The 24603-nt window shown below is 35.7% G+C and overlaps 1 long non-coding RNA gene and 1 other non-coding gene across 9 annotated transcripts; both read left to right on the forward strand.

Moving 5' to 3' along the window:
* Positions 1 to 10137: 10137 nt before the first annotated feature.
* LOC113311007 lies at positions 10138 to 15523 on the forward strand. 8 transcript variants are annotated; one of them, XR_003341517.1, is made up of 11 exons: positions 10140 to 10544; positions 10862 to 11106; positions 11666 to 11730; positions 12439 to 12571; positions 12691 to 13452; positions 13545 to 13758; positions 13930 to 14061; positions 14155 to 14249; positions 14783 to 14851; positions 14958 to 15083; positions 15267 to 15523. It is a non-coding gene; the product is annotated as an uncharacterized LOC113311007 (long non-coding RNA). The 8 variants fall into 8 exon arrangements; XR_003341514.1 differs by having other exon boundaries at positions 10139 to 10544; positions 11666 to 12571; XR_003341515.1 differs by lacking the exon at positions 11666 to 11730 and having other exon boundaries at positions 15267 to 15462.
* Positions 11252 to 11334, forward strand: LOC113314689. Its single transcript, XR_003342570.1, has one exon. It is a non-coding gene; the product is annotated as a small nucleolar RNA SNOR75 (small nucleolar RNA).
* Positions 15524 to 24603: the final 9080 nt, after the last annotated feature.

Raw genomic sequence — 24603 nt, forward strand, 5'->3', positions numbered from 1 at the left:
CACTAATTGTCCGATTTGGACTTTAAATAGTAGAAGTTTTGCCATCTTTGTTTTATATATTTAAATTAATGAAAAAGAATGACTATTTTATGTTTTTCTATGTTAAAACCTAGTTTATTTTTTGGATTTCGGATTGGGTCAAGTCATTCTTGAAAAAGTGGGGGTATAACAATCACACCCAATAATTCGTTCAACAATCTATATGGACTAACTCCAATATTATTCTGAGAGCACCAGTTTATAAAGCGAGCTCTATCAAGAAAGATATCAAAGAGTTATATTTCAATTTCTCAATGCAATCAGCAAATCAAACAAATAGAAACCTATGAGTCTGATTGATATGAGAAATACTTGGACGGTACCAAAGACCAATGCCCAAGTGTCAATCAATTTATATCCAACAAACAAAGGTCGGATTTATCAATTGATTGAACTATGCACAACCTGTAATATTTCAATTATACAAAAATATAATGCGAAAAAGAAATAACACAGACACCAGAAATTTTGTTAACGAGGAAACCACAAATTAACTTCGGACATACACTATCCTACTACTAGTTAACTTCAGACTGGAATGCATTTGATCCCTAACCAAGTCTTACACCGATTAAGGTACAGTCGCGTTTCTTACGCCTCTAGAACCATGTTGGATTCTGCGCACTTGATTCCCTTAGATGATCTCACACACAACTAAGAGTTGGTACGACCCAAAGTCGAAGACTTATAAACAAATTTGTCTCCCACAGATAAGTCTATCCTAATAGATAAATCTGTCTACCACAGAAGTACCTATGAATTTTTGTTCCGTCTTATAATAAATCAAGGTGAATAGGAAACAATTGATAATCCAGTTTTATACTCCCGGAGAGCAGCCTAGAAATATCAATCACCTCAAAATAACTTAATTATATGGTAGTAGAATAAGTTAATGCGAAACCACAAAGTCTGAGACGAAGAAATTTGTGATTACTTTTTATATCTTACCTATCGAAGATAAATCTCCAGCAAATCTTAAAGAAGATAGTACTCAATACAATATAACAAGTAAGTTTAGAATACGCAACTACAGAGAAAATAGTTGGATCTGGCTTCACGAGTGCCAAATGAAGTCTTCAAGTCGTTAACCTAATATGGTTTTGGAAAAAACTATGTTAAAGGAGAATCGACTCTAATACGCAACTAGGACACCGGAAAGTGCCGGGATTAGGTTTTCCAGTTGCTAGAGTTCTCCCTTATATAGTCTTTCAAATCAGGGTTTGCTTTCAATCAAAGCTAAGATAGTTAGTAACAAAGCATTTAATATTCACTGTTAGATGAAATTTTGATTTAAGATTCAAGCTAAGTCTTCTTAGAAATAAAATAATTAATCTCCACCATTAGATGGTCTTAGCTTGTTACACACGAATGAAATATACCTTCATTTAGATATAGGTAACCATACCTAAACGTGTATATTGAGTTGGCTCAATAACTGTTAACGAAGTTAGCCATATGAACATTTTTTTCTTAACCATATTCATCTAAAACTTCTAGATCAAATATGATGATCAATCAAACATGATAGATAATCAAATCAATCTAGTTGTGTTTCACATAGAGTTGTTCAAATGTTCACTATCTCATAGAAATATATATGAACAAGTTGAAACAAAATCGGGTTGATTCGTAATCGTACAAAGTACTTATTCAAGAATCAATTCATGAACATTAAGCCACAGTTTCCAAAGATTGCATTCCTTAATTCATAAATATTTTAGTTCATGAGTATGAGAATCATACTTAGCCGATTTTAGAACTTAAACCACTGTGTTCGCAAACCAGGTACACGAACAATAACTCTGGACCTTGGCATGTCCAGCCATTCGCAAACCAGGTACGCGAACAGCCGTCCCAGACCTAACTCAGGTAGAACCGTTCGCATACCAGGTACGGAAACAAGGTTCCCAGGCCTTTACAGATAAAACCGTTCGCATACTAGGTACGCAAACAAGGTTCCCGGACCCGATCATTACAAAATAGTTCACATACTAAGTATGCATACTGTGTTGTATCCAGACATGGTTAATTGTTCTAAACTCCCATTTCAATCATTGAAACATCCGTAGAAGACGACAATAGTTGTCTCACACAAACTATTTGCTTCATGTAATTTTCAAGTGATCGAATGATCAATACAACACTTTCAAAGTCGAAATCAAATGATTGTCTCACACAATTCATATAAAATATTTCAAGGCAATTTCCACATGATCATCTTTTGACTTAATATTTAGTTTCCAACAATACATTGTTTCCAACTAATCACGTTAAGAATAATGACGAACATAGTTAAAGAAAGAAACTTCCAACACATATTTCGAGAAGTAGATAAGCGAGATAAACTCAACTCGAAATATCAAATGTATACAATGTAAAAGTCTATATAGATATACGACTGAGTGTCATTAAGAGATAAAATAGAATAGACTTCTGAGTGATAGATAAGTTTTAGTCTCCATATATCTTTTATCGATGAAGTTCCTCCAAGCTCCCCTCAGTAGATCTTCGTCTTCAATTAGTGAACATCGTGAAGTCTAAAGCTCAACTACACATTCTATCCTAATCCGAGACATAGCTATCAGTAGACTAGAAATCAAGACTATAATTTTGATCAACTAAACTTGACAAACAAGCTTGAGATAACAACGCTTGCGAGTTCGACCGAGCAGTGCTCTAACAATTCTCAAAAAAATTGATTAGTAGTAATAATATGTATCTATCCCTTTTTACAATTTAGCTCACATTAATAGTCTTTTTTGATATGATCGAAAATAAAAGACTAACTAACTCCGATCATTTTGGGATAAAAACGAACACCCTGAATGTCAGCTACAAGTTTAATAATGAATTTTGATGGAAAATTGAATCAAGCTCTCTCTCAATGCCTTTCAAACGCCTTCTTACAAAGTATCAACCACAAATTTGGTATCTCTATAATGATGCTCAAAGAAAATATCTTCAAACTTCATCTTCAAATCTTCAATGTCATGAACTAAAACTCTGAGATGCCACAAAGTAGAAATTTCTCTGCATAGTTGGATCACATACGATGGATCTACACAGCAAGGTAAAGGCCATCAGGAACAGCCGCCCGTTTAGCAAAAACTTCCACAAAAGAACCACCCTTATCCGTGCAAAAGAAAAAGTGTTAGAAGACACACCATTTGTATTTAACTTATGAAAACCATTCTTGGGATGGGTCCACTTAACGAATATCTCAATCATACACATGTATAACGGTGAACTAAATTTTTTCTAGCTCTCCTTATTGCCAAGTCAAGAGTTTTAAAAGAAACAAACATTTTCTTTTCATGAATCCACAATTTCAAACTATTCCATATACACCAAATTACCTGCAGAATAATATAACTCCAACTAATACCACTAACAGTAATATCCATAGAACGCAATTGTTTTAAGAATCTTTCATGTCATTTTATATAATATATTCCAAATGGGAGCAATATTGTTGAAATTGAAAAACAAGTGGTGCATAGTTTTAAAGTCATTTTGACAGAAAGAACAACTAGAATTTAGAGGGATTCATTTAAATTAAATTTGTTGTGGCATAACTTATAGAAAAAGAATTTGATTCTTTTTGTGTGGCAATTTGATCCTCGCAAAAAATTTTAGTCAAAGTCAGTAGTATTGGTACCTAAATATTCTTTATATATCATATTTTAATTAATGATTCGATTTTTCTTGTTGTTAATTTTCATCAATTTTTAAAATTCGTGATATGTTATAAATATACTAGCTTTTCTATATTAGTTTGTGGTAATAATATATGGGGATATACTAATTTATGGTAATAGTATACGATAAGTTGAATACTGAAACCAAGATTCATCTTATTCCCTCGTAAAAGAGAACGTATATGGCCTATTTATAGGCAAACATTTGCATGACATGGCATACAGAAAAAGTGACACATGTCTGCTTACATTTCATTATTAGGACACTCATTATGTAATGTTTATTTATGTAATTGGCTTTATCAAGATCAAAATCAGTAATCCTTGGAATGTTCTCGAATGGGTGAAATGGTGGGTCACCCATAATGACGTGCTTACATAATACTTCCTCTTGGACCACCATTCTAAGAGTGTTGCTGCCTTGTCAATATCTTGCCAGAAAAATCCAATTAGGAGAAAAACTGGTCGAAGGAAAAAGAGTACAGCCCTTGGTACCTTAAAATGGTGATGGTTGTCACCAATTTTCCCTCATTGTTAAAGCTGCGTCAGGAAAACCATTTAGGACAAAACCTGACCACCAGAAGCCCACATCAAACCTGACCACCAGAATCTCATAATGATGTGGACGAAGTTACCCATTTTCTTCGTTAAAATTTTCAGGAAAAACCTCGTGCAGTAAAAATCCTGATCACAAGACATGTGCAATTATTCAAAAATCGCATCCCAGGAAATTCTATGGATATCTCATCTCTTTAGATGATGATCACTGTTCTAAGATTGTTATCTCATTAAAAACCTTTTCAGGAGAATTCATAGGAACAAAACCTGGACGTAGGAAAACATGAGTTCTCAGAACAATGATAAAACCGCAGATGTTGCCTCGTTAAAACCTTGTCCGGGAAAACCCAAAGGGACAAAAACCAGGACGAAGGAAAAATAGTACAAAATTTCGAACTGCAGATAATATTGGACTCACATGCCTCATTAAAACCTTGACAAGGAAAACCCAGCGGGACAAAATCTTGACTAAGGAAAAAGAGTACACGACGTAATGTCCAACAATCCCAATGTCCATAGTCTTCGATGATTTTATTCCCCCTGATGCAGAGCCTTCTCAGTTGATCATTGTGCCTTATAACACTGCGTAGAGACCACGAAACATCCTTTAACGTATTTAGCTTCTTTCTTTGCTTCAGAAACTTGGTCCGATTTTACTCTTTGCAATCTCTTAATGATCATCTGATTGAGTCAACCTTTATATATTCTCCACTAGCTTTGTCTGAACAATCATAATCGATTGGAGGATAAACAAGTATCCTCTATTACCATACTATTAGCTAGGAAAATATTTAGCTGCCTGCCAAAAATCAAAACTTAAACAATTCGATTAGCTTTTCTATGAGGGAGACATACATCGATCTTTTATGAAAAAGATCCAGCTTAATGGTACCACGAAGATGAGGGGGACTTTCTTCGGAACGATGTCTCGATATTGGTGCTGGGAAATCCAGATTACTACATACCCAATATCAAGTATCTATAGCGTATTTCAGCTAATATACTGATTCCACATCTTTTGTGCGATACAAACTACAGAGTGATACATCTTATTTGTTAAGATGTAAACTGTTCAATCTTAAAAGTAAGAGATCGATATTAGCTTGTCCATTTAAACATGTCTAAACCTTCAAGTTTGATGAAATTAATGGACTTCAAGCTATAATGCCCAACTAACATATTGAGATCTTGTTTTACCGAGATTTTCATCTCGAACTTCTGCTTTAAGCATTTTTGTGCTTTGGAGGACTCTTCAGAAGTTCCAATAAAGTAGATGTTGTATATACCAAATCTAGTAAATGCATAGTACATGGGCATATAAGATGGTTCACACATATCCCTGGATATTATAAGCATTCACTTAGACGATTGACTACTTTCGCCTTTATTGAGCAAATGCGTATGACATGGTGATCCAACTGATAGTTAAAAACTTCAGAAATTTATATGCAATTATCTGTACTAAATACAGATTCGCTGTAACCACATCAACTAGATGCATGTCGAGTCTTAAGAGATTGTCAAACAATTACCAAAGGGGTTTGCATCCATAACAGGGAATATGTTTATGTATAACCCATCTCAGGTTTCCGTAAAAGACTCTATGCCATTAGTTGGTTTTGCTTTTTTCACTATGTACACACCCACCTGTAACCATTGAGGGTTACATTATCGAATGTCGAGACTGCAAACACCTGTCTGTGGCCAAGAGTAGCTCACATTATCGAGTGTTCGAGCTGCAATACCAAAGTTTTGCATTTTGTGAGAAAGTTGTTATTCTGCTTCGATCTCTCCTGGTTTGACCAATCATACCTTTGATGGCATTCCCACCTATGGCGGTATCAGTGGATACTTTGACTATGTCATCAACAACCATTGGATTATGATCGCAAATTTCTCTAGTGCATGCATGCTTTATGGGGATCTTCTTATTTTGAAGTTCCACAACCATTGCAGAGATTTTCTCTTATGAGGAGAACTATAATCAGAGAAATTAGATCTTCCCTTGATAGTCTCTTTAAGAGCACTATCTTTCAACGATTGTGATTGATTCTTTCCTTTTAGGAGGAGCAGAATATTTTCAATCAACCAGTCATCCATGCTGTGGTGTGTTTTTAAATGACACACTAGCTACTACATACACTGCTTCTCATGAGCAAATTGATCTGCAATTTCTGAAGATATCAAATCTTCTGCAGGTCTTTCGTTGCTGAAAATATCAAGATGATATACATCCTGTTTTATCTTTGTACAAACTAGGATACTTCACGCCGTTTTTCAGGCGATATCCTTTCCTCCCCCTAATGGTGGGAAGATTTTCTCATCAACTTTTGCAAATCTTGTTATAGTAACATAAGCAGTGGAGCATAGCACACATCGAACAGAAAACATGACAATGGTTACATGAGTTAATAAGTTCAAAATGCTTTATGAATGAATTAACTAAACCATTAAATGAATGCACAAGAACAATTAAAAAAATACTCACCATCAATGCCCAAAGCATCACTAGGATGATATAACATCAACGACTGACAAGCGAGAGTTTCAATTAAAATCCATATTAAAATAAATACACAATTACCACCAAGGTGATATGTCAAGTCATTTATGACTACCAGACCATACTTCCATTAACCTGGTTAGTGTCTGCAGAAACTCATTGTCAAGGGGTGGTGCTGCATAACAAGTAACCTCAATTAGTTTTCTCACATTACACTTTCATATAAGCATCAAATTTGTGATCAACGCTAAGACTAAGGTCTCAAAAGCATACATAAGGGAGAAAACAATTCAATATGGACTGGGGTCCATACTTCCCAATCCATAAACTCTGTCGATAATTCCTTTGCAAAGGGGGATATCTATCCACAACAATTTCAGTAGCTACTCTGAACATTATCGACAACCAGTTCATAATCATCTAGTTAACGATCTTACATCATTCTCAAGAGCATGAGGATACTTTGATCCATTGGTACCATATTTCAGTATGCGGATATTCTTCTCCACGGGATATCAACACAACTTTTATGGATATGCCCCTCGTCAGGAGTTATCAACTCATCACTCAAAGAGAATATGGACGTTATTTGATTAGATTGGCATACCTCTAACTATAGGTTTTTGTCTATGCTTCTAAGCATGTTTTTCGAAACGATTATTGCGATTCCATGGCATGCCTTGCAAGGACTTTGGTTATGCCGAATCAAGCAAGTGTACTCTTGCTAAATCTAGCAACAGAGTAATCTCCAACACCTCGGGCATTTCTCGGTGTGAGAATTTAGATGAGACTCAAATGGATTTAACCAATGTCGTCGACGATTCTCCCCCTGATCCTCAGGCGGGAATGTCTCATCAACATAACATCCAGTTCCGTATTACTCTACCTATCAAGGGAGTAACTGGGTGTACAAAGCAACATAACACGCAACTCAGGAGAGATAACTGATCAGGTTTCATCTCTCGTTTACTGTCCAGCTGGAATAAATTTAAGAATTTACATTGCCATGTATAATTAATAGTAAACTATAAACGAATTTTGTGACCATAAACACTATCTTAATATCAGTACCAGTCCTGCCAAGACGACCGATAGAGATCAACAACAATGAACATCATTTCAAATGCACGTACCGTGTTTTTTTTTTTTTTCTTTTTTTTTTATGTCACAACGATAGCAGAGCTCTTCCAGGCTCAAAGATGGCTTATTTAAACCAATCATTGTGCTACCGTCCCGTATTTCTCCACTTCTGGAGGTACATGGTTTACCAGATTCTCAAACCTGATAACTATTGTGGTTCCCATATTCAAATATGCCTACCACAATTGTATTTTTCTTCTTTGCCAAGGATAGACTTATTTGCATAGGCACTGCTGCAAATTTAATTCACCAAATTCAAAATTTTAGGTAATAGCTCAGGCGACGAGAAGACATGATATAAACTCTAAATATCATTTAAAGAAATGCGACACTCATTATCGATCGACATTTGTATATCTACGAGACGCAGTTAAAATATGCATCTCTCGTTGTTGCTGTGACAACATATACAAAGTGCAAGTTAAGCACTAGCTCTTTAAAGCTCGTCGATGCATATAATAGGCGCATATATATTATGCACGTCGCAAAGCTAATAGGGACACATAAGGGCGCAAAATGTGCGACTCTCATTATTGCTCCGCAATATTATATACGATGCATATATCTTCTCTAAAATCAAGCCGAACTATTTTCCACAAAAATCAATGGTGAAATAAGGAAGAAAAATTCAAAATGTAATACATACGGTTCTAACATAATACCGACAAATCTCCGACTCCGTTAGCTAGGGTCGACGAAACATTAATTTATCAAAGTTGAAATATGAACATTTTTCTTAAAAGAAACTGTCTCGATATCAGTAGTAGGTCATTTCACGAACCATTGGTAGAGACTGGCTAACCGTGTTAACCCAGTGTCCATTTTTCATCGCATACCGACCTTAGGTGGAACAACTTTGAATTTTGGAGATTACTATAGCAAAGGAATATTAAAATTTTGCCATCCCTCAGGATGCAACAATTCCTCGCTCTGCCGATACTAAAACCGTTAACACCACAAAAATCATTGGTGTACCAACAAAGGTAATTTTACTTTCTACGCTATCCAAAAGGACGCGGAAAAACCTTTCGTTGGTTGGCTAAGGAGGAAAATAGCAACAACGGTACAACACTCAAATATTTGACTAAATTCGGAAACCGAATAACATCACAAATATGAGTCGTTGCTAATACATACCTATTTTGGATATCTCTTCATATACCGTACAATTTCCTGTGCTCCAAATAGCACATACAAGACACAGTAAGATGTCTAACTTTCTCTTTAACAAATCCTAACCAAAATAAGAAACGAAGTTAGGCATTACCAAAACTAATGCATAAAACTACTCAACAATAGTTAATTAAAATATGCAAAGGTAGAAGAGAATTATCCTTTTCTGTATCATCTGCTCCCATACCGATTATCGCAGAGCAATTTGTGTTGATAACGTGTTATAAATACACTAGCTTTGCCATACTAAGTTGTGGTAATAATATACGGGGATATACTAATTTATGGTAATAGTATACGATAAGTTTAATACTGAAACCAAGTTTCATCTTATTCCCTCATAAAAAAGAACGTATATGGCCTATTTACAGGCAAACATTTGCATGACATGGCATACAGAAAAGTGTCACATGTCTGCTTACATGTCATTATTAGGACACTCATTATGTAATGTTTATCTGTTTAATTGGCTTTATCAAGATCAAAATCAGTAAGCCTTGGAATGTTTCCGAATGGGTGAAATGGTGGGCCACCCATAATAACGTGCTTACATAATATGATAAAAAAAACTCAACTGCATTTTTAGTTCTGAAACTAATAATATTAGTACACTCTCCTTTACCACATAGACAGAGAAATAATATATCAATGTTTTTGTCTCGTCTCCATGGTTCATGATTTAAAGGGCTGATACCAGGATTACTGGGGCTGATACCATTTAGTCGATCCAACGGTCAGGATCGCTTAAGATCTTGAGATGATATCAACCCCTAGTAACGTTGGTATCGGCCCTTATAAATCGTGACATGATTGCTTGAAACAAAGCAGCTTCAAACCGTCTTGCTTAACATACTTAGCTATTTTCTACTCTATCATGGGTTTGTTAGGTCTGTCCAAGACCAATGATAGAGTCAAACTCGATTGAATAAAGTCAAACTCGAAATTACTTTCCACCCAAATATTTTTTTTTTTTACTTTTACGGGGTGTGAAAAAGTAAAATTAGTTAATTAGGGTTGAGAAACAACATTCTGAATCCATCTTCTTTTTCAATGTGAAGTTCCCAGAAGAAACTCCTGTGTTCTTCTATCCGATTAGGGAAAAACTCAAATTCATCAACAAATCCCCGTAAAGGTTCCTCGTTTGATTCAAATTGATCCTTTATGATATTCATCACTTGTTTTCCTAATGTTAATTTGGATTTACAGCCTTCTGTACTTCTCTCAAAACATGCGAAAGGCGGCTCCTTTAGATTTCTTCATCAATTACTCAAAAAGGTGCAAACTTTGATTGGAATAATAGATTTTTGTATTGATCTCAATCAATTAAATAATGAATCAGTTTAGATTGCTAGATCAATCCTATTCATGGGTGAACAAAGTAGCAGGGGAAGCATCAATCGATCTGTCTAGATTGCTAATTCCATATGGATAAGGTATTTCTCATCAATCAAATCCAATTAAAAACTTTGAACTTCTTAATTAGTTATTTTGGGTGTGGTGGTGCCATTGTAATTTTGTACTCCCTCCATCTCTAAAAGATAGGCAGGTTTGTGTGTAATTTTACACACAAACCTGCCTATCTTTTAGAGACGGAGGTAGTATATCACTAGTCTCATTTAGCTTGTTATTGTTGACGAATTAAACCACTGAATTGCTGTGATTTTTCTTATTTGTTAATCTTATTATTATTAGCTAGATTCATTTGATCCATAACATAATTTTCGTATCATTATCCTTGTTTGCCTTATAGATTGGTTCAAGTTTGATAGCAACTTGTTGATATAAAGAGGTAAGGAGACTGCAGAATCCTGGGTGTAGACTAACCACAGAGATAGATGTAAAGAATCAAAGGATGAAATGCATGGAAAAAAGGTCAACCGACCGACCTATCGGTGTCTCTTGGTATAATGAAAGATGAGAGAGATAATATGAATCAAGCTTGTCTTCAGCTCTCGACGTAAGAAAGAGATCAGCTGATTCAAGCTCACCTTGAAGGTAATTAAACTTGAATTGGAATAGCTGTCGGGTTGGATATACTGTAAATTTAATTTCTGCATCTAGGTTGCTGTGGTTGATTTTTGTATTCAAGTCATTAGTTATCATAGTTTTGATAATTGTATGAATGATTGAACTATGGGTTTCTCAATGATGTCAAAAATAGATATCGAGACTGATATATCCATTCTTAACCTTGATGTTAAATGAGGCATTTGTCTGAGAGGAACTCATTAAGATTTTACATTTGATATGAAATTACTATGAAACATGAAAACATGAATTGGAATAGCGGTCAAGTTGGACATATTGGAAATTTAATTTCTGTATCTAGGTTGTTGTGGTTGATTTTATTGTTGGTATTTAAGTCATTTTCACAGCGTTTGTGGTTCCTTATACCATTCTCGTGTCTGAAAATGACTATAGTGAAAAACATCCTGTATGCTATTTAAACAAGGAAGACCATTTTGCTTTCTTGTCCTCAGCAAAGATAGGATATAATCAGTTTATTAAATTTTTGAATGTGGCTTTGATAGAACTCTGTTGCCTTTGTGTGCAGTATTATCTGCCAATGTTGCTTTTCTTGTTGGTATATGATTGCGGTTCCATTCTCTTTAAACGAAGGTGACTATAGTAAAAAAAAAAACACTCCGGTGTGCTAATAATTTCAAGTGAGAGTGGCTGTTGTTTTCTTGTCCTATGAGCTACTCGTAAGGGATGGAATGTTTTCGCATTCCGCCGCTTTCAGAGTGAAGTATGTAGCCCATGGTGTAGGTGAGATCCCTCTGCGACGGTTCCTTCAAATACTTCTCCACAGGCTAAAACCCTTCATTTTGAAAGAGGTGGAGTGTCAAAGCACTCCACCGTATTAGGAGTTGCTCTTAGATGGGAGATGATCAGTTTACCGAAAACAGAACTTTGTAACATCTTATGCAATATTAAAAAATCATGTTTGGTGCATGGAGAATCTGGTAGATTTATAATTCATGTATGACTAGTGTCATATGTGTGTTTTGGCCCTTTTGGATTTCTGTGATCAATAAAGTGTACCAGTCATAGTATCATCTTAAATACAATCAAAAGTACCGGTTTTGTTGTTGTATTTATTATGGTAGTTTTGTCTTGAATTAATCTGTAGTATCTCAAGATAAGTAGTGCAAAGCTAATGCAAAACTGCGGCACTTCTGACTGCTTAACTTGTCATGGGTCACTAGTTACATTAGTATCAATGCTTTGCGTGTAACTCAACTTAATGATCTGGTTTGTTTTTTTGTGTTAAATATATGTTGTTTCATTACTTCATTTGGAATCAATTTTGTGGTGTTTAAAAAGGCATTCGGCAGACTTATTGGATTGGATATCTGTCATCAATAAAGCAAACTGGTTCATACTGTTACCAGCTTTGTGTCGGAAGATGACTACAGTGATATTTTGGAGTTCGTTAGGCTCCTTGGACTATTACACGGTACATGGAGTTTGGAGTATCTTCCTACATACATTTTCTCTTGAACATTTCTAGTGTTTTTTTTAGGAACAACTCTGGTGTTTATAAAGAACTTACTATTTAAGAATTTCTAATGGCAGATGTGTTAATCAGTTCTTTTGGATATCTGTGATCAATAAAGCAAAATGGTTCATATTGTTACCAGCATTGTGTCGGAAGATGACTACAATGATATTTTGGAGTTCGTTAGGCTTCTTGAACTGTTACGCGGTACATGGAGTTTTGAGTATCTTCCTACATCCATTTCCATTTGGATATTCCTGGTGGTTGTTTGAGAAAGAACTCTGTGGTGTTTTTAAAGAATTTGGAAGACTTATATTTTGGTTTTTGAACTTTTGAAGTTCGTGATTGCTTGGTTGTATAACTGGGAAATATCCAGAAGATTGTGTATGAGAATGAGACATTTATGAGGGAGTTAGAGACTCACAGTTGAGAACTCGAGCAGCAACGTTAAAAAACCGAAAAGCGTGAGGCACAATTGGATCTCAAAGCAAGCAGCTATCTGTTTAAGTGAAAAGGAACTCCTGTCAACCTGAAGTCTATCGATTAAACCCTCAATTACCTTTTATATCTTCTCGGTCAACTTTGTGAACCATGAGAAAGCAAACATGATGGGAACGAAAAAAATTGGAAACCTTTCCGATGCAGGTTACAAGAGAGTTGAGTACTGCGCAATTGTGCAAGAGAAATTTGAAGGAGAAAATGTTCAAGCCTTAACAGAGGTGGATGATATTTGTAAAAGACTGGAAGAGAACGATTTGATTAGCCTCAATAACACCCTTATCTCCAAAGAGTGCAGAAGTAACCGCCAGCCACAGGAGGCACACAAAGTTTTGATTGAGGTAAGAATCTTATGAAAAGACTTATTCCATATGCTCCAAAATGTTATTGTCTTTGTTTCAAAGCAAGCAGGTGATTTATCCTTGTCCTGCAGGGTTTGGATGGTTTTTAAATGTACGTCCGCGTCCTCCTGTAATTGGGATGAAGTGGACGGTGGAGCTGAATGAGAAACCATTTCGAGATATTTGCTTCAACTAGTTCTCGACTACAGAATGGGAACAGTTGAGCTATGCTCGTTGTGGCAAAATAAAATACAAGATTCAGAGCGGTATCTTTATAAGCATGTGACAATCGATAAAAAGCATCATGTAAGTAATCATTCTACCAAGCGCATCTCGTTCACTTTTATGTCCTATTCCTTTATATTTTTCTCGCATTGTTTTATCCTTGACAAAGAGCTGTGTTAGTAAATTATCTTCTCCCTTAAATTACCATCACTTTCTGAGTATGAAGAGTGCCGTCAATTCTGTGTGGTGCAGGAAGTTATTAATGATGATGATAAAAAGTCGAGGAGCTGAAAGATGAATGGGGCGAGGAAGTATGTGATGCTGTAGCTGCTGCTTTGCTGGAGCAATTTGCTAGAAATGCTTGTGGATAAACTGAACCCATCAGTAAGTTCCAAAATCTCGTATTTCCAGGGGTGGTTAGATGTTTTTCGTGAAAGAGTACAAGCCTTATGTTTATGGTGTTTTTAATGGATTCAGAGTTCTCCTGAGGCTCAAGCTGGTACAGCAGAAACACTTTGTGCCATCACCCGTAACACGCCATCAGCTCTATCTGTTAATCTCTTTAGCCCAAGGTTGTCAGTTGTCTTTCAATGTATCTATTATTGTCTTTAATCCTTGATTTCCTTCGTCATTAGATAACATGCCAAGAGTCCGGTGTTCCATAAATTGATTAAATTCATATGCAGCTTCATTGAAAGAATCTATGGTCATGCATTGGAAGATACACAGTCTAAATCTGGTCCTGTGGACTCACTTTCCATGTGTATCTCTTTGTTGGATTCCTAAAGAGCAACTTATTCTCGATTAGTTCACTCAATTCGAAGTCAACATTAGTTCACACAATTTGAATTCAACTTATTCAACATTAGTTCACACAATAGCTGTTGGTTTGGTTTACCTTTTTGGAAAACACTCTATTTGATCTTTACCAGACTACTTTAATTGTTTGTTAAGTTAGTCTACTTTTTCTTACTAGACTTGTAACTTACTGAGTTTGCCAAAAATTCACTCAATAAGAGTTTTAATCTTTTGTTATAGCTTATAGTATGCCTAGTGTTGCGGAAGACGGTGTCACTTAACTTCATGGTGGTCATGTTTTCTACAGTGGAACGAGCTTTTGCATCCCATCCAATTTGATCATGGCTACACAGTTAGCAGTCCCCTGATCATTTATGTCAGTACTAATCTATCATTTTCCTTCCGTCGTTTTCACAATCCTACAGCTGCATCACCTGAATATGTTTCTAATGTAGTTATTTTTGCTTTCTATTCTACTGCAGCTTTTAAAAATGATGAAGGACTTGCAACGTGATCAACAAGAAGCTTTCATTCAGTTTGGAGCTGGATCACCTCTCCCACATGTAGACTTAGCAGCTCCGGACCCTAAGATGGCAATTGTCTGCAAGGTGCACCTCCATGAACATCACTCCTTTACAGACTTGGAAGTCCCTTTGGTTGCTATTTATTTTTGTTAATATTTTCGCAGCATTTAAACGAATTGGCTGATGGGGACTTGCCTAGTGTGATGACTTGTGCCAACTATCTCCTTATTCTAACAAGGTGAGCTTTTTTTTTTTTTTTTTTTGTAGGATACAGTGAAGGAGAAGTTGCTTTATGCTATAGCTGAAGTCTAGGGATCCATCTTGCATGAGAGGACCAGCAAGATTTTTTTTGTAATGACCGAGTGCAACTTCATAGAGATTTAATTTAATTTGTAATTTTCGTATTGATTTTTAATTTTGATAACGACTTTGATTTAAATTTATTTTCTTATTAATTTTTAAATTTGGTAATGAATTTAATTTAAATATATAAAAAAAAGACAGTGGGTTTGGTTGTGGAATAATAATACATTTTGGTGTTAGTTTGGTAATTTACATACACATTTCATTGATATAAATAAGCACTTAGGGTTCCACTGTAGTGTCTGTCTCTCCTCTTTCTCTACTCCATCCAAATCTGAGAAAGAAAACATGGGCAATGGAGGCCGAATCAGCAGCAGCTCAAACCAACCTAGGACCAAGAATGGTAAAAGTCGTCGTCCCCCACCTACTAGTATTGAGGGTACCCCTCTCATCTCAAAATCTAAAGAAGGATTTGTGTAGATCTTGTATTATTTATATGTTTCCAAATATGGTAAAAATGTTTCTATTTCCTCAAGATTTACAGGCATCTACGAGTTTCTTCCAACTCTTAGCAAATTTTAATTATTTTTTTTGTTTTTTTTTTTTGTTTTTTTTTTTTTGTTTGTAGTATCAAAAAACAAGCACCCTGAATGGGCTGATAGCCCTCGAGTCAAGGACCCTTTAAGCCTCCTTTTGACCGATGATGTACCACACAGTGAGGAAAATGATGTTCCTCAGGTAGAACCAGAAGCAGCACCTGCATCAACATGAGTAAAAAGCTTCTGGTGTGTTACGTTTTCTAGGAGTTTGTTTTATGAGGGTTCACTTTTATCATCAGTTTCAGATTACATTGAATGGGTTATTTTGGTTTTTACAAGTACATTTAGGTTTTCTTGAACCAAATTTTATCTGTTAAGATTTACCGTTTTGATTGAGAAATTATGTTCTCAAATATTTGGTCTTGGTATATATATCATAGTACATTATCTTTTGATCCATGGGTGTGTCTTGAATTACATTTCGTTATGCTTTAATCTTTATATTCTGGTATATTTAAAATTTTCGTATTTTAATGCTGGAAGGGGTACCTTTGAATATGGTTAACTGTTCGATTGTGATTAGAATGTAATGTCTAGGGTGTTATGTTTAGATCACAGCTATCTTATCGCATATAGGGTGTAGTGTCGGTTATGCTGGTGGTGGGTTTTGATGAATTTGGGGAAATGAGAGGGTTTTTGAGGGATTGAAACTAGGGTCTCTGATGAAGAGGATGAGAAAATGCGAGACTGAATAATTCTGCTGCTGTTGATGTTGGTAGTGTTATAAAAATAGATAGAGTAGAGGCCGTATGTATTTGAGAAATGGTTCTTCTTCTCGTTCCACCATTACCACCGCCACCAGTGGTATGAGATAGCTTCCATGGCTTTGAGCTGAGAATCAAATACAGAGTGAGTTGCTCTTTTTCTTCTTCTTCTTCAATAGGTTATATCGTGCAATAGTAGATGTGAGAATAGACTCTAGGCCAGCAATAGGTGCCAGACTTTGATGTGCTCGTGGTTGTATGGGGTATTGAGTAATGGAAGAAGTGGTGGTGACTTTGCTGTTGTCTTTCTTGATTTAGAATAGTCTCAGTGATTCTGACATGGTTTCTGGTCTCGGGTATGTCTTATCATATTCTTCTTTGTCTTTTGACTGTACGAAAGCTCTTCTTATTTTGTATATAGTTCATGGTTTGTCCATCTTATTAGCAACCAATAGAGAAATAGGCAGAGAAGGATTGTGCTCTATGTGAAATACTGCATATGAGTTGCAAGTTTTTGACGAGTTTTGGGTTGAATGTTCTTTTTCTCTCCCTTGTCAGAATCAGTTGTTGATGTGTTATGATGGAGCTTCTTGTGGAATCCTGGAGAGTCTGGGTATAGTTCCATTGGCAGAGCGAGTGATGTGTGGTTTACTGGTTTTGTATTAGCTGTTTCTGGAGAATGGGCTTTGCATTAAATTTTTTATATTTTAGGACTGATTCTAAAAGTTGTTATTTCTGCTTTTTCGTCTGCCTTTTGTAATTCTATTTGGTGCTGTTTTTGGTTTTTCAATAAAATTATGATTAAGCAAAAAAATTACTAGCAACCAATACTTGTTGTTGCTGCATAATTCTAATATCATTCAACCAAGTGTGGTTGCATTAGATTGAAATTAGTCAAGGTGTATCAGTGGGCACCTTTGCATTTTTATTTGTCAAGCAAATGCAGAGGATAACTCTGTTAATTCCAGTTGAGAGCCATCATTGTTGGTGAAACTGGTAGTTGTAAACCTAGACATGTCCCTCAGTTTCTGATAGTCGGAGCATTTAAGTTCAACTGTTCAAGCAGCAGGCTCATGCCATAGTAAGTAGTTCTAATGGTAAAAATTGCTTCATTAAAAAAATTGCAGCTTACAAGCACAAGTTTACGAAGACGACTAATGTTACAACATATCCAAGATAGAGTAGGAAAAACTACTTTATCAAGGGCTAATGTTACAGACAACATGTCCAGATAATTAAGACTAATGTCACAGACAACATGTCCAGATAGGGTATAGGAAAAAAACTAGTACTTGTTTTTCATGATTGCAAGGGAGCTTCTTTATGAGGGGGCCTTAAGCCAGTCGAGCTCTTGAGCTTTTGACCAATTCGGTTCAATCCAAGTACAGTTTGTATACCAACCCTCTGTATCATAAAAATTATTAGCAGAATGGCGAGTCCCGAAAGAGTGATAATTACCTGTTTCAAGTGAATAGAATAAAACCCCTTCGCCGTTCAAACATAATCTAGGGAAATAGGTTTTGTTCTCCATGCGCCTATTCAGAGCAATTGCTGAGATACACGAGGTGTAGCTGATGAACAACATGTGCTTTCCCAGATCCCGAACTTCATCCCAAACCATTTTAGAGAAATCCAATCTAAATACTCTAACTGATGCGCCAAGGTGTCCTAAACTTACTAATAAAATCTGTCCTGCGCACTCCACCAAGAAACTTGGATATATACCACTAAATTGCTGAAGGGGCTTCTCCAGAATTTTCCAATTATGATCCTCTAAATTAAAAACTCCCAACGTTCCGTTGTAATCGACGCAATAGAAGACCCCGTTATAGAAAACTGGGGTGTTGAGCAAAGGCATGAACTTTTCCACATTTTTATTCTGAAAGTCACAGGAACTCCATGACGTTGCTCCTCTTTTGATCAAGTAAATGCTGATTTCATTGGACATTCCATCACTGACACGCATTTGTTGAATTGCAAAAACTATACAGTCTGACGAAGTTGGCGAGGAGGAAAATGAGATGCCGGAAAACGTATCGACTGGCAAATCTGGAAGATTGATGATTTCTTTCGTGAAGGGATTGTAAAAGAATATACTGGCTGACCCCTTGGACATCAGTAGCCAACCACCCTTCTGGAATCGGATAGTAGCACCTACTAAATCAGAGAAGTTCATGAGGTAGTTCTCGTTATTATGCATCGGGTTCACAAAATTGTAGACTTCCTGGCATTTATCCCGAGAGAAAACCAACCACGGAGATAAATCTGTGCATCTAGTAGTACAAGTGGATGCCAGCTTTACCATAGGCATTAGTACCCGATTTGCTTTAGAGGCAAGACGAAAATGTATATAATCCAACCGGTGAAGATAATTTGCTATTAACCGCACCATATCCTCATAAAGAATATCCCAAGGGATTGCTTCTTGTAGTTCTCGTCTACCGTTTGTTTCCCTCTGATCCTCATTGCTATCACTACCAGTTGTACTTGTTTTATTATCCAGTACCGCCTTCAGTTCTTCGTCTCTACCAAACATCTTTTCCTTTGTATGATGTTTATCGTGTACCATAATCCAGCTAGAAGTGTACCACGGCCTTGGTAGCTTTAGACATGGCAAAATAACAGTGGTACCGTTACTTTCTACTTCATATTTGTGCAGACTTTGATCCTGCTCGAGTGTGTAAAACAACCAACCCTTGGAGAGTCCCAACTCAGCCGCCGAGCAACTAAATGAGGTATTGTTACTTAAAAATAGAACATGATCACCAAAACTGGTCACCTCCTTCAACTCCATAACAGAGAAATCATACTTTGCTACATATATTGCTATGTCTACTCTCGGTGATCCTCTTCTTGCAGGGTAAGTTATCTCAATCCTGAAAAGCTCATCACCACACTCCACGAAATGCGTACCAGTAACAGTAGTTTCTATTCCTCCTACTGTTGTCCATAAGATGGTGTCAGGTACCTCAATTGGCCTTATAGAGAAGCTAACAATGTCCCCAAGTTTTTGCATTTCAATTTCTATGTGCCGATCTCCCACACACATTACATAGAATTTATCTTTAAAATAACAGACCGATGTAACATCCTCGAAATCTACCATATCTCGAGCCACCGTATGTGTTCTCCATTGTTTGTCCCCGGGGAAGCAATATATAAGTACATGGTCATACCGTTTATCTTTTCGTTCAAAAAGAAATAGAACCATTGAATCATTATCTGTATCCTCTCCACTAGGAGGAGAGGACAAAACACAGTCTTTATGATGAAATTCCTTATCGTTATCTATATAAAATAGTAGACTAGGCAATTCAATAGTCTGTAATGTTGCAGGATTCCAAAGAAAACAATCACCAAAATTCCAATCTGGTGCATAATCAACATCAGGATCATCACATACAATAATGCACCAACCTTGATGAGATGTTTTCTGCTTAAAGGTTTTTCCACTCAATTCTGGTATACATTTTCTAAGAGTTTTTTTATTGGGTTCACAGATATTATAAAATGCTTGGTTTTCTGTCATACCTTCTTCTCCATATGGAATCACAAGCCATGGTGCTACCTTTGATGGGGGTGGACTCTTGAGCTCACTTCTTCTATCAACTGATAATGCAGCAGCTACATCACCACTTTCACCCATGAAAAAACACTGATAGGTCTGTAACTCTAAAACCAACAGATGATGAGAAGTAAGTATTTCAATATTTAAACCAAAGGGTATCCTTTTCTAAGGAATAGTTGAAGATATTCTCAGAAAGGAGCAGCCTTTATCAGAAGAATTTGATTTCAGAGCTGGATGGAAAAGGGTATTTGTAGATCTGAAACTGAGAGAGTGTAAAACAGAGTAAATACGAATCGAAGTTTGTGTATTTATTATAGTGAAATTTGATGATATTCCAAAAACGGAAACTGCCTGTGTTTCCATGTTCAGTGATAATTTCCATTCCTTCCGGTTTCAGGAAATCATCCTAGATTTAGAAGATGATGTCATGGGGAAAATCTTAACCCATAGCCGCCCAAGCTTATGTGGCGCCCAGCTATTGGGTGCGGGACCCACTGGGTCACAGAGCGTGGGAGTGGGACTCTTTGGTAGTGATATTGAGGGTGATTGGGGAATCTTTGGCAACATTGCTAATAGGGGTACCCGTTTTCACGGGAGGGTACCAAACGTATATAAGATAGAGGCCTTTTTATTTTGTTCTATATATATGCGTTTTGGTACCCTCTTGTAGAATCTGGTACGCCATTAGCAGTATTGCTTTTTGGTAGTTTTAGAAGATGATGTCATTGAAGAAATCTTAACCCACAGCCGCCGAAGCTTCTGTGGCGCCTAACGACTGGGTGTGGGACCCATTGGGTCACAGAGCGTGGAACTCTTTGGTAGTGATATTATTTAGAGGAAGATCTCTCACATTCCTTTATTCACACCATCTCACACTTTAGGTACTATTTTTCGTACAAAAACTAAATGGTGGCGTTTGGGGATATATTCGTCTTACCATGCTCTACATACCCTCAAAAAATGAGGAAATTCCGAAACGTGTAGCTCCACCATCTACCATTTTGAAAATCAACCGTCTAAAATCAACAAATTTCCAACGGTTAAAATTAAGATTGGTAGATGGTGAGGTTTAGAATCTCGGAATGAACTCGTTTTTTGTGGGTTTGTAGAGCTTCGTTAGACGAGCATATTCCCAAAATATTATCTTCAGATACCCTACAATTTATGTTTTATCGAGAAAAATAATGTCTAAAATGTGAGATAGTGTGAATATAGAAGTGTGAAAGGATTCTCCCTCTATTATTGAGGGTCGATGATGTATGATAAAAGTTCATTCTTTTTTTGGTGACGGTTTGTCAAGATATGACTGCTACTGGTTTTTGGGTATTGAGATGACGGGTCCATTTTAACTTTAAAGGTGATTTCAACAATACTGTTTTTGGTAATGGATGAATTTTTGTTTAGGGTAATTCATACTCATGTGTATCAAGATTAGGATTCGCTTCCTGTGATAATTTTCGAGTAGGGTCGGATTTGTGTGTGGTTATGATGTTGGTTTCTGTATTTTGATACATTGGGCTTGGTAATGCTACTTTAATGGCTATAATGAAGTCCCAAGGGGTCACCAACCATGGATTTGCAACACCACTGGAAATAGTGCAATCTTGATGAAGGCAAATTGAATTTGGGCATCAACAACTTATGAGCTTTTACTTCTTTTGGGTTTTTAATTTTTTTTTCTATTTTCAGTTAGTGTGGCTATTCTTTCAGTTTTCTCCTTTCTTTCTATTTTTATTTTTGTACTTTTTATTTTCAACATGTAAATTCTTTGCACATGAATAATATCCCCTTTTACAATCAAAAAAAGAAGAAAAAAAAAGATTTGTGACTTTATGAAGTAAGAACTCCGGTTTTTGTTTAGCAAGCAACCCTAAATTGAGTCTAGGATCGAATGTCTACATAGGAATTCAACTAAAAGGTTTTTGAACTGCTAAAAAAAAACGATTGTTAAAGTTTATCAGACTCATCGGATTGATTTGATTTAGGGGGATGGCATTCATGAAACCATGAACAACGAGAATTAACATATGCTTTTAAAAGTTAAAGGAAAAAATAATAATGAATGGTAAAAGATACGACAAGAGAAATGCAACAACAAGTCCAATTGTTTGACATCATGACGAATAACCAAGACAAGATACAAAAAAAAAAAAAAGACACCACCAAAATGGATTTGGGTCCCTGTAACCTAGACCCAAAAGCACGAAGCTAAAGGAAAATAAATAAAGTGTTCTGAAGAGGTTGAATATAACCAAGGTTTATGATTCAGGCAATGGAGTAATTCAACTTTAAACATAGTTTTCAATTCTCTAATTTAGATGCTATTGTATTTTATTGTATTTAAAAATACAGTCTTAAATTTGAAAATCTAATAATTTTTTTTATATATAATTTTAAAATGGAATAACGACATAACCCACTGGATAATATAATTTTAATTTCGAAGTGATTATCTTTAGTACAACTTGATTTAGTTCAATGGGTAACAAATCGATAAGATGAAATTATTAAATAAACTCAATTTGATCTGTCTCAATTGATGTTAAATTTGATTTAGGAGAAACACAATCACAAGTGAAAAAATCTGACTCGCAATGAAATGATTGGTGGGGAGACAACTAAGTTTCCCAAAAAAATAATATCCGTTGGTTCCCAACTTTTCTATTGTTTGTTGTTAGATGATTAATTCAAATGCTTAACGACTCGACTTTCAAGATTTTCGACTTTTTTTCCTTTTTCGATATAAGATCACATCCTTCCACCATTCTCATATCACTTCAGGTCATCTATTGAACTAGTTTTTTTTTCTTCTTAATCTATATTCTATGTTCTATAAAACAAAAACCTAAAATTTGAAGAAGACTTGCATCATGTTATTGCTTTTCGTATTTTAGAGAAGGAAGTAAGTTTTTCAGTAAGAAAGAGTTTTGGCCAAACGTTTTATAAAAGTTTGTTGAGTTGTGTCATGGAAATCCCCGTAAACTTACAAATATTAAAATTCCAAGTAGAATAAGTACCTACAGGAAATAAGGAATGGATTTTCTAAGTGTCTTGCTAAGGAACTATCGAAAAATATAAACCTGGATTATGAGAAACATGTAAGTTTTCCAAATTTAACTACAATTGTATTTAATTTATTATTATTTTTTTAACTTTACTTTGTATTTCTCCCCACTAACGAATCATTGAATTATTTATATCATGTATACGTTATAATTGCGAGAAATGAATATTCTTTTAAAAAAAGAAAACAATGCCCAAACTATAAACTTGCAATGCTAAAAGATAATGTTGTGCTAACGGAGAATCAAGTTGCAGGAGAGGATGAAATGGAGGAAAATGAAAAAACAACACTTAATTGAAACTAAAGTCCATTCCTTTAACCAAAATTCACCTTCAAGTGTAATCCTACAACTCCAGTTAGAAACCAATTTCAAAACTTGTTTGACAACGACAATGTAACACAAACTGCAACTCAAGTATCCCTCCAGAGAAGTACATACAACCTAACCGTTGATTTACAATCCTAATGTAACACCAATTACAAATCAACTCTCTTCCAGAACTAAGGACAACTATGATGTTGTTTGACAATCCTCTTATAGTTTCAACTTCGTCCGAAAAAAACATGTCCCATCTCAGGGAAAGGAATACGGTATTAAGTACAATCCTATACAATCCCACGGTAAACCCCACCACAAACCACACCACATACCTTATCACCTATACAATAACAATTTTTTTCAAGAAATAATAAGGTCACAACAAGAACCCACAATACTTGTTTTTGTGAATTCTTGTCTTGAAATATTTTTAAGCTCTAAATGTATAAAACCTACAATATTTGTTTTTGTGAATTCTTGTCTTGAAATATATATATTACAAGATTTTTTCTTGTTGGAATTCGGTTTGTGTGTAGTTCGGATATACACTAGGTTGTTCTTGGATATTGATTTTTGAGATCGTCCAAGGAACTTATTTTTCAATCAGGTACAAAGACTTTTCATTTTGATATGTACTTATTGATTGTAACAAGTAATCGTCCATACAGGTTCCCGAACGAAAAAGATGGTGATTTACTTGACACCCTCTCATTTATAATTGGTGTCGGAGCATGCAAGCATTGTAAAGACCTTATAAGTATGTGTTAACTTGAAGCAATCCAAAACTGGTGACAATTAGTACAAGTATGGTTTGCTCAAGATTAAATTATTCCAAGAGTTTAGGTTTTACCACAAAGGATGATTCGTTGATCGATTCTTCCAGAGCCAATGGTAACAAACTCATAATATTTCCCCCTGACAAGGTTCTCTACGCACTTTGATGATTATGATTCAAACTCCGAATAAGTATCTGTTGATGGTGGATCTTCGACAAAGGTTAAAATCATAAAATCATGATAGTACATGTTTCTAACCCGGCTTCAGGAA

This window comes from Papaver somniferum, chromosome 9 (assembly GCF_003573695.1).
Source record: "Papaver somniferum cultivar HN1 chromosome 9, ASM357369v1, whole genome shotgun sequence".
Lineage (NCBI taxonomy): Eukaryota > Viridiplantae > Streptophyta > Magnoliopsida > Ranunculales > Papaveraceae > Papaver > Papaver somniferum.